An 11,114-nucleotide genomic window follows, 5' to 3' on the forward strand; every position below is an offset into this window, starting at 1 on the left:
AATATAATATTACCTAAAAATTCATATTATGTAAAAAGATGTGTTTCACCTATACATATTGATTGGCCTGAGCCAAGTTCTCACTATGAAATGGAAATTTTGCCCATGTTAACCATAATTTATGTAATCCTACTTAACACAAGTCCATCATTCCTCTCTTGGTCTTGCCTACAGGCCATCAATTTCACTTTCAATAGAGTTCCATGTATTTTAATTGATTTCTCATTCTCTTGGTAATTAGAATTGTTCTCCAAATGTTTGATTCAATCACTCATTGATTCTTTTCTTTCCTTATAATTTGATATTGGCCAATTAGACATAAATGGTAAAATCTTTTTATTAATTGATAATTATATTCAAACGTTATAATTTTGAATCATATATTTGATCAGCCTTTAAGATTGGAAGTAATTATAACCAAGTCTCAAAATCAAATAAAATTAATTTTTTTAACAAAAAGAAGCAACATAAATATAGCATTTAACATCTTAAAATACGCATTTTGTTAGTAGAAAGTTTGAGATTTGGCTACAATTACTCCTAAATCTCCCAGAGGTTGTGATATATCGTGTAAAATTAAAACGTTTGACTATAATTTAAAACTAATGAAAAGATTTGATCTTTTCTATCCAATAGGTTTTGATATTTATCACAACAAAATGATTTTTTTTTTTAGGAAGTAATTATATAATGGAAACTTGCATATGTTTACCCACTCTTGATGCAGCAAATTTCAATTCTAGAAGAACTATAACGCATACAGAGAGCAAAAAGGAAGCCTTATTGGTTAGCCCATTGCAACTTTGATATTGCCTTGGTGTCAAATGAACTTATCTAAATTCTCTAATTTTTTTTTTAATCTTTTGATTTTTGAAGGTTTACATCAAACTCTGCTTAATATATGACGCCTTGCTGATTTGTGCTAAGATTTTTATTTAAATTAAGAAATTTGAGGTTTCAATGTGTGCTTACATTGAGGAGAAAAAGCAAACTAGCCATCAAAACTGATGCCATGTACATTGTCTGCAATCTCCACCCATGGAATATATTACCAGTCAGCCATTGCAACTTTGATATTGCTTTGGTGTCAAATAAACTTATCTAAGTTCTCTTTTCCTTTTTTTTTTTTTTCTACTTTTTTGATTTTTGAAGAATGTCAAACTCTACTTATTATATGATGCCTTGCTTATCTTTGCTAAGATTTTTATTTAAATCCGCTCGTCAAGGAAAGGAAAGGATGCTTTATTTCATTATCATATAAATAGTGTGAAAGACGAAAAAAGTCGAATTTTCCACACTTTGTCAATCTACAATCATTTATGATTTCTGTGTTACACATGAAGCATGGTAAGTAACTCTATCATCGTTCAATCAATCAACTTTAACTTAATGATATTTGAGACATTTTCAAAACTGTGTACCTTAATTTCAATCTTTATTTAAAGTTAGATCAATTAACAAAGAAAAATTTCATCTTTCAAATTAAAAAGAAAATTTTCATTAAAATATGTAGTTGTTCTACTGATACCCATCAGGCTGCAAATTATAAAATTTTCATCTCAAACATGTAAGGTTATGATTCATATGTGTTTGTTAGGGAATTAACATTGCATTATTTTCATGTAATACACTTAAATAAATATATTTTCACATAATGTATATAGATAAGGAAACACCACCACCAAACAACTATCGAAGAAGAATTATTTTTCCTTTTTTTATATAAAAAGAATGTAGATAAGTTATTTATATTACATCCTCAATACTCTCTCACGTATTCTTGTTTAGATTCAATACATCATAAATATAATATACAATATGTATAGTGAAATACACATATAAAATATGTGAGACTCGTATATTTGTGTCTTGAGTCCATTATAAATCAAGGGTAAGTAAGTTTTTTCCACTAATGATAGTTGTGAATGAATTGGCAAGAAAACACTGAAGAACACAACAAAAGAAGCAGGACTGTAGCATGAAACACATGCATGTATCCTTGAGCTATATAGTAAGTTTGTCAATAAATAGCAACAAAACACTAACATGAACCACTACACCAAGAAAGCCATTCGTTACTAAAAGAACTATAGCAATGGCTCACAAATTCTCCTATCTTCTTACAACCTTCCTCCTACTGCTCTTTTCAATCCAGCTCTTTATAGATCAGTCTGAAGTTCATGGGGGGAAAACTCTCAAATTTCTTCAAAGCCTAAAGGAAGTCCAAAAGAGCCAAAATGTTGTTGGCCTTAACGAGGTCAAGAAGCATCTCAGGAAATTTGGATACTACCCAAGTGATGATTACCAATAATCTAACTGACGATTTCGATGACCTTTTGGAGTATGCACTCAAAACTTACCAAAAATTTTACAAGCTAGAGGTCACTGGCAGTCTTGATTCTGCTACCATCAAGGATATGATGATTCCACGATGTGGAGTACCCGTTATCATCAATCTCACATCCTCATAAAACCAACCAGCAGCAGCCACCACAAGTCGAAAATGTTCCACATGGTTTCACACTATGCTTTTCCCGAGGAAATACAAAGATGGCCATCTTCTAAGTATCAACTCACCTACACTTTTCACTTTGCAGTTCAAAACCCAAATGATGAGGTCTGCTTGTTCGCGAGCTTTTCAGAGATGGGCAAGTGTTTCCCGATTCACTTTTAAGGAAGCACCTACAGGTTCCAAATCTGATATTGCAATCGGTTTTTATAGAGGTGATCACGGAGATGGAGATGCTTTTGATGGGCCTCTAGAAAAGGTGCTGGCTCATGCATTTTATCCCCAAGATGGAAGATTCCATTATGATGCAGATGAGGATTGGAGTAGCAATCCCAACATGATCCAATTTGACTTGGAATCTGTGGCTGCTCATGAAATTGGTCATCTTCTTGGGCTTGCACACAGTCAGGATTCAAATGCCATTATGTATTCAATAATTCCAATAGGTACTATCGGAAGGGAACTCACCACAGATGATATTGATGGCATACGTGCTCTCTACCCAAATAAATCAACCAAAATCTATGTTTTACATGGAATAATCAAAGAGCAATTCATGTGGTCATGTTTAATTACCAGATATGAAAGGAACTTAATCCATATATAATGGATATTATATTGTACTTTTCATTTTTCAATTATGAATAATATGGTGAAAGCATCTTAGTTATTTGTTTTTTCTGACTCTACAATTAAATTCAAGGCAAATTATTGGAAAGGGGCTCATAATAAAGAATTTTAAATTTGAGAATTTTCATGCTTGTCATAAAAATTATAAAAGAGAGAAAGGTTGCTCATTATTTAATTAATATATATATATTTACAAATAAAATCGTTTATATGGGAAAACACACCTTTTAATAAAATCACATTAATTTTATCTAGGCATAATAATCTATATTATTGTATTAGAAATCTTTTATAAACTCCTCCTAAATTAAATTAAAAAATTATACATGCGAGATCAAATGAACAAAATTAATCACAATAAAAATTAAAACAAATTAGTAAAGTATGACTAAAAAAATGTAATCTCGTAAAATTAATTAATTAATAAGCAAGAATTTATTGATAATATTTAAAGAAAAAGAGATTTATATAGATTAGTTTAAGCTTATTGCAGTATATGTAAGGATATAAGGTATCCAAAACATTTAATCTATCCACATTTCAATTGAAAGTATAAATTACTGCAATTTTATACTTTCTTTAAAAAATAATTACAGTGGTAACAGTATAATAATTTTTTTTTCATATAACATTGATTAGTATTTGCTTGTAATAATTATATTATAAATTTAATTTCTCTCAATTGCGCGCAATTCAATTGACCTCTCTAAACCAATGTGAAATTTTAGTTGGTAGGTGCCTTAGAGGGTGTTTGGTTCACTTATTGGGTGTAGCTGATAGCTAATAGACACTCAAACAGGTGAACTAGAGCATTTGATAAGCTTAAAAAAATGAAACTGATAGTTAATGAATAACTGATATGGTACCCACCAGCTGCAGTTTGTATCAATTCTATTTTTAGAGCTGTTTCTCACCGGCTAATAGCTGATTTGATTTTATTTTTTATTTTGATTATATTATCATTTTTCATTTAATTTAAAAATTAATATTATTAATACTTTTACCTTTTTCATTTATAATTTTAACATTTCAACTTTATTAAAATATTTTTTATTAATACATAAAATATAAAATATTTATTTACATCTAAAAACTTAAAATTAATTATAAGTTTTTCTTTATTAACCATAATAATTATTTTATTATTTTATCTATATTTTTTAAGTTATTTAATTATTTTTTTAAAGAATTTAATTATTTTCTTATTTCAATAATAAAATAAATAATATAATATAATATATTAATAATTATATATTTATTTTAATAATAAAATAAATGATATAATATATTAATTTAATAATTATATATTTAATTTAATAATAAAATAAATAATATAACATAATAAATTTATAATTTTATATTTATTTTAATAATAAAATAAATTGTACGATATATACACTTATTTGTCATTTCACATATCAACAGCAATAGCCAAGTATAATTTTACTAAACACTTAACATAAATTAGTTATTATCAGTTATCAGCTAACAGTTATCAGCTGTATTCAATAGTTAAACCAAATAGCCCTTAGTTATTAATTATACCTTAGAGTTAGAATTTTTATGGTACTTTCGATATTTTAATGATGTAATAAAATATTTTAATATTTACTGTATACTATTGCTTATATGTATAAAATTATAACTATTGATACATAAATAATAATGACTGAATAATTAATAACAATAATAATAATGATAAATGAATTGATAAATAATGTTTATTTATTTTAAATATAATATAATTAATATAAAATTAAAATATTTATATTATAATTAAAATATAATTCACTTAATTATATGTTAAGTAAAAGATTATAATTTCAGAGTTAGAATTAAGAATTATCAAAGGATCATTTGAAATTGTTTTCAGTTTCATAAAATTGGATTGAAATTGTAAATGTCAAAGTTATTATGTGCTCCAAACGAACACTTGGGAAACTTATTTTATGAAATGGGCTACTTCAAAATAAGACTAGGCCTTTATACTTTCTTCTTCAATACTCCTTGGGCATTATGTTTTTGCCTTTAGCAATGTCATTTCATGGACAAGAAAAAGATACATACATAAGCCATATAATCCAACAAAAACTACTCCAATTCATCCGAACATAGTTAAAGTTCTTTTTTTTTCTTTCTTTTTTTTTTTTAAGGTAAAAAAAGCTTACATACATACTAGCATTTTTACAGTATGATAAGCATTTCTTCTCCCTTTTATTATTATTATTATTTTATAGTGTACCTAATATTATAAATAATTATTCTCATGAAAAAGGTTAGAGTGTTTGGTTCATTGGCTATGTAGCAATAAGGGTTTCAAGAAAAATTAGAAATATAAAGGCTCAAAGGGGTTTACAAGGGTTAATTTTAATTGGAAAAAATGCCAAAGATTTAAAATGAAAATGTTTAGATCAAAGAATGCCTAATCATCTCTCTTTTCAAGTACAAGCTAGTATTTCACCTCGAAAGGTTTAAAAAATTTGTTCTAAGATTGGTGAGACATCACTTGACTACCTTTTATCCCATTACTCCCTCTAAACACTTTCGTCTCTAAATGACTAGTTGGGTGGCTTTTTGGCTAAGAAGATATAGGCAACGGATAAACACTTCAAAACTTTGCACCTCTTAGGAAATTTTCAATCCACAAACCCAACCAAAGGTGAGCTGAATTGCTCTTATAAGCAACTTCCCATAACTCAAAGGACTTGGCAAAATTTTTATTTTATAAATGCATGATTCCTAAAAAAATTGAGCAATGCATTAACTAAATAAAACAAATATATTTGTAATATCTATATGGTATGATTCCTAGATAATGTGTAATGTATGTATATATGTACAATATAATGTATGCAATCTATTTACAATGTATATGTATGCTAATGAAATGGAATGAAATGTTTTTTTTGTACTATTTCCTATATTAAAATGTGAAAACTTTTTGTAAAAATCAAAATTAAAACATTAATGCATAAGTTATGCAGTTTTCCGTGAAGCTGTATAAGCAGGGCGTGAACTTGCATAAGTCATACAGGTTAGTTATGCAGATTTCGGCAGGTTTAGGAATTTGCTTCTTTTTCCTGTGCAGAACTGCACAACTTGTGCAGTAGGTTATGCACATTTCGGCCATTTTGCATTCTTCAACTTTCAAGCTTTGTTTTTGATATCTTTGGCTATAGGAATCACTCCTCATTAGCATAATTTCTTTTTTATTTCTCAAAAACACCATTTTACCTACAAAACAAAGCAAAATTACAAATTAACTCAAAAATTAATAATTATGAAAAACTATCTAAATAACTAATAAAATTAGCTAAAAGTGACTAACAAATAAATGAAATAGCCATGAAATTTAACCTAAATGACTATGCAAAATGCATGTATCATAATTTTTTAAATTTCATTTTGTTTAGAATAAGGGTATAGTAAATAATGGTTTATTAAGTTTATATGATTCGATTGGAAGGCATAACTTTGTTGAAAGGCATAACTTTATATGTATCCATCAAGGCTTGTTTATTATATGTCCGATCAATCCACAGTTTGCCTACTAAACATAATTTCAATTACTTCTCATCAGTAACCTCCATCGGAACATCACAATCAATAACCATTGCCTCCAACTCTGTCAATTGCTTTTCCACACTACCCCTCTAAAAAATACCTTTTGCACTCGAAGCCATCACTACCTCACAGTCCACAACTGATATCCCATGAAGGACACAAAGAACAGATCCCAAGAGAGCTTAAAAAACACACACAAAAAAAAAAAAGACAACATTAAATGAAGGAAAGAAAAGACATTAATGAAATCAAAAGGAAGACAAACAATGGCAACAACAAGAAACACAGTAAAGGAAAAGAAAACTACACAAAATGATGAGAATGACGATAAAACAAGAACTAAACTAGCCCCCCAGAGGGTGACAACTCTCATGGCAGAAAATCTAAACTCCCATGAAAGAGAGGACATCTATTAAAGTTTTGATTATTAAGTGAGGATGAATTATCATTTTTTATTAAAAGAATATTAGTATTTTTGAACAACTCACAACAAAAGTTTTTTTTTTTTAAATAAAGTAAGCTAAAATAATGAAAAGAAGGTAATATTTTTAAAATTGATTTTGCTTTGAAGAAGGGTGTAGTAAATAATGGTTTAATAATTTTATATTATTTGATCAAAAGGTATAATATTACCTAAAAATTATTATTTTGTAAAAGGGTGTGTTTTAATATATATACACACCTTTACATATTGATTGGCTTGAGCTGAGTTCTCACTATAAAAAATGGAAATTTTGCTCATGTTAACCATAATTTATGTATTTTAATATATAGATCAATGTATTTAAATTGATTTCTAATTTTCTTGGTAATTAGAATTGTTCTCCAAATTTTTTATCCAATTACTCACCAATTCTTTTCTTTTCTTAGAAATTGATATTGGCTTATTGGACATAATGGCCAAATCTTTTCACTAATTGACAATCATATCCTAACCTTTAAGATTAGGAGCAATTGTCACCAAAATTCAAAATCAATTTGAGTAAATCTGATTTTTGTTAACAAAAAGAAGCCAAAATGACAATTTATAAAAGGCATTTTGTTGTGCATAACAATAAGAACCCAAATAATAGTTTAACATCTTAAAATATGCATTTGTTGGTACCCCAAGCAGCTTCTTGTGCAGCACAACAGCCTTCAGTTGAGACTTATTAGTTTTGAAATCCTTGGAAGCCAAAATGACTGATTTATTTGCCCAACCATCAACTTCTATTATAGAAACTAGTGAGATTCTTGCTGTTTTGAAGGGTTTACAAAGTAAAATTGATGTTTTGGGTAAGCAGTAACTCAAGCAAAAGAAGAAGCATAAGAAAAGTTTACTATCCCTTAAAAAGAAACAACATAAGCATGAAGTGAAAATGCTGGAACTCTACAATAAGGTGGCCCAATCTTATAATAACCTTTATCATTGGGGCCCAGATACGTTCCAACAGATGAAGGATTTGATAGAGAACCTAGAGATAACTTATGAGTAGTCTGATTACCAAGAAGTAGCAGCTTAACCTAAAGCAAAACCTACCATAAAACCTCCAATACCCTTAGTAGATGCAGCAAGAGACTAAGCCTAACAGTAGTAGCAGTAGATAATAGAGCTTAGTTTTAGTTCTAGTTTTAGTTTCCTTTGTAATTTGTTTGTTAAGTTTTTAGAACTTTGGTGATAGTTTCAGAATTTTTTAGTTTCTTTTTATGGTTATAATTATACTTTTGAGCATTTATTTGGGTTTGTCTTATCTTTTAGTGTGTTTTTATAGTTGTGAATACATTTGATGAATGCTTTTGTCTTTTACATTTCTGTGTAAATATCAGTTCTCAATTTCAACTTTTTGAAAATTTATTTGTTTGTCTTATCAATTATGCTACACCATAATATTTGCACTTTATGCTCTATTTAGTCATAATTTTTGTTTCTATTACTGAGCAGTTAAGCTTCATTTGAATTGGATATGCTTAAAATCATCATGAGGTAACACCTGACCCTACTGCTTTTTGTGCTTATGGTATTGCTTATCCTATGTCACTGTCAACACAGGGTAAGCAGCTTCTTAAGCAACTCCTTAGGTTTTACCAATACATACATTTGGGATACTTTATATACTTTTCTATTTGAAATAAATTATTAATATCTTTTTTTAGCTTAATTTTGAATTTCTTGTGCTTATTTGGACTCAATTCCCAATTGTATATATTTCATGAATTGATTGATTTATTCAATTGTGCCCATCTTTGCATTCATTTTAGATATTGAAGACAATGTCTCATTTGAGTTTGGGGATGAGGGCAAAATTTTTGCAAAATTTTTAAAATTTTTGAGCACTTTCATTCATTTATTGCATTTCATTCATTTATACATAGTTAGTCCATATACTTACACTTAAACCACGCATACCTATACACATACACTTGCATATAGTTTTCATATAGACTCCATTTAGTTTTTGTCTAATTTATGCATTCATTTTAGGAACATATATATCAAAAAAATAAATTTTTACCTTGTCCTTAAAGAAGTGAGAGTTGCTTTGAAGAGCAATTAAGTTTACTTGTAAATGGGTTTGATGGATTAAACATTCTAAATAGGTACAAGGTTATTAGATTCTTACCGTAGTTTATATCTTTTTAGCCAATGACCACTCAATTAATTGCATTGAGTTTAAGTGCTTAGAGAAAGCTTTAGGGTAAGAAGTAGTTAATTGTGTCTCACTAATCCTAGAATAGTCCTTCTAGACCTATTGAGGTGAAATCCTAGCACGTACTTGAAAAAAAGAAATGATCTAGGCATTCTTTGGATTTAAATCCACATTTTAGTCTTAGCCAACCTCACTTAAAAATATCCCTTTGGAATGAATTTAAGCCTACATTTATTCCCTTTTCTTTCTTTCGTACCCATATTACTACCTAGCCATAAACCCAAAGAAGTACCTACTCTTTCATGAGAATGATTCTTTAAGTGATAGATACACTATAAAAAGAAAAGAGAGAGAGAGAAAAAAAAAGAGATAAAAAAATAATTGGATGAGAGAAGTAACTAAGTGATAAGTGCATGATTTATTAATTTTACTCCCATCACATTTAGTATTTTTAGTGTATTTTTTTTTTGTTTAATTCAGTTGGTTAAAATTTATTTATCATTTAGACATATTTTTAGATAGTTGTGGAATAACTGTGTTAAATGGAGAAATTTTTAACATTTGACCTTTGTTGTATTTTTCAGGTGTTTCTAAAATTGTAGGTCTCCATATTGAGTGCTGTTTAATCCATTGAAAAGCTAAGATAGAGCACTTCAAATGATAAAGAGGGACCAAAGCCCAAATCAGTCTCCAAGGTTGACAAAATGAGTTATGGATCTATTGCAAAAGCCCAAATTCGATGGGTCATGACCAGTTTCAGTATTTATTTTGTATCTGGAGTTTCAGATGTCCAAATGAAGCAAGGCCAAGCCTAATTGAACCTTAAGAGCCACCTCTACAACTTCTATGAAGGGCTGGACGTGAGATGAGGCCATTTTAATTATCAAAAAAGGTAATGAAGTTGTCACAATGGGCTGGACCGTCTATCTAAACCAGTCCCAAATTTTGAGCCATAACTTGGGCTGCAAACCTCGGATTTGGGTCCATGAGTACCCTTTGGAAAGCTAAGAAATAGGGCTACAACTTTCCTGAAGAGGGCATAGGCAAATTCGGAAAGAAAGTCACTGAAAATCTGCCTTGGTCCAGAAACGTGAATGCATGCTGAAAATTTGCATCTTGAATTTCAAAACCTTTTCTAGTTTGGTTTGGTTCCTATATTTGGGATTAGTTTTTTTTAGTATAAATACGTCTTTGGGCAACAGCTAAGAGCATCTCAATTCAGACTTTCGTTCTCCATTAACATTCTAGATTTCTTCTTTATTTCTTCTTTAATTTTCTGTAAGCCATGAACATGAGTGGCTAAGTTTTTAATCCAGTTCAAGGGATTCAAGTTCTTATGTGTGATTTGTGAGACGAGGTTCTTAATTTAATTTATGTCTTTTTAAATATCTATTATTTTCTAATTTAATTATTTTTGATCTGTTGAATGATTTACTAAAAAGGCCTATTAGTTAATTATTTGATTTGATCAATTGCTAGTTCATCTTCATAATCCGTAATTGTTGTGTAAGATTGAACATGAGTAGCAATTAGGTTTTATTGATTATGATCTCAGTTTTCGATAATAACCTAAGGAAACAATAGGGTGGATTAAATGATTTATGCTTCATAAATTGTTATTCAGCTTAACTACTTCCTTTTCTTAAAGCAGTTATTAATTTGATGAGGATTGCTTAATACCAACTCAGTTAATAATTAGAGTCAATAAGAGTGCTGGGCTCGAATTGATGAATATAGGGAAGTCAGGGGTTTACCTCACTGTTTCGTAAATCTAAGTTAAGTAT

The 11,114-nt window shown here is 29.0% G+C and overlaps 1 pseudogene; it reads left to right on the forward strand.

The window, feature by feature from the left end:
• Positions 1-2,046: 2,046 nt before the first annotated feature.
• LOC131175834 (metalloendoproteinase 1-like) lies at positions 2,047-3,116 on the forward strand (annotated as a pseudogene).
• Positions 3,117-11,114: the final 7,998 nt, after the last annotated feature.

This window comes from Hevea brasiliensis, chromosome 18 (genome assembly GCF_030052815.1).
Source record: "Hevea brasiliensis isolate MT/VB/25A 57/8 chromosome 18, ASM3005281v1, whole genome shotgun sequence".
Lineage (NCBI taxonomy): Eukaryota > Viridiplantae > Streptophyta > Magnoliopsida > Malpighiales > Euphorbiaceae > Hevea > Hevea brasiliensis.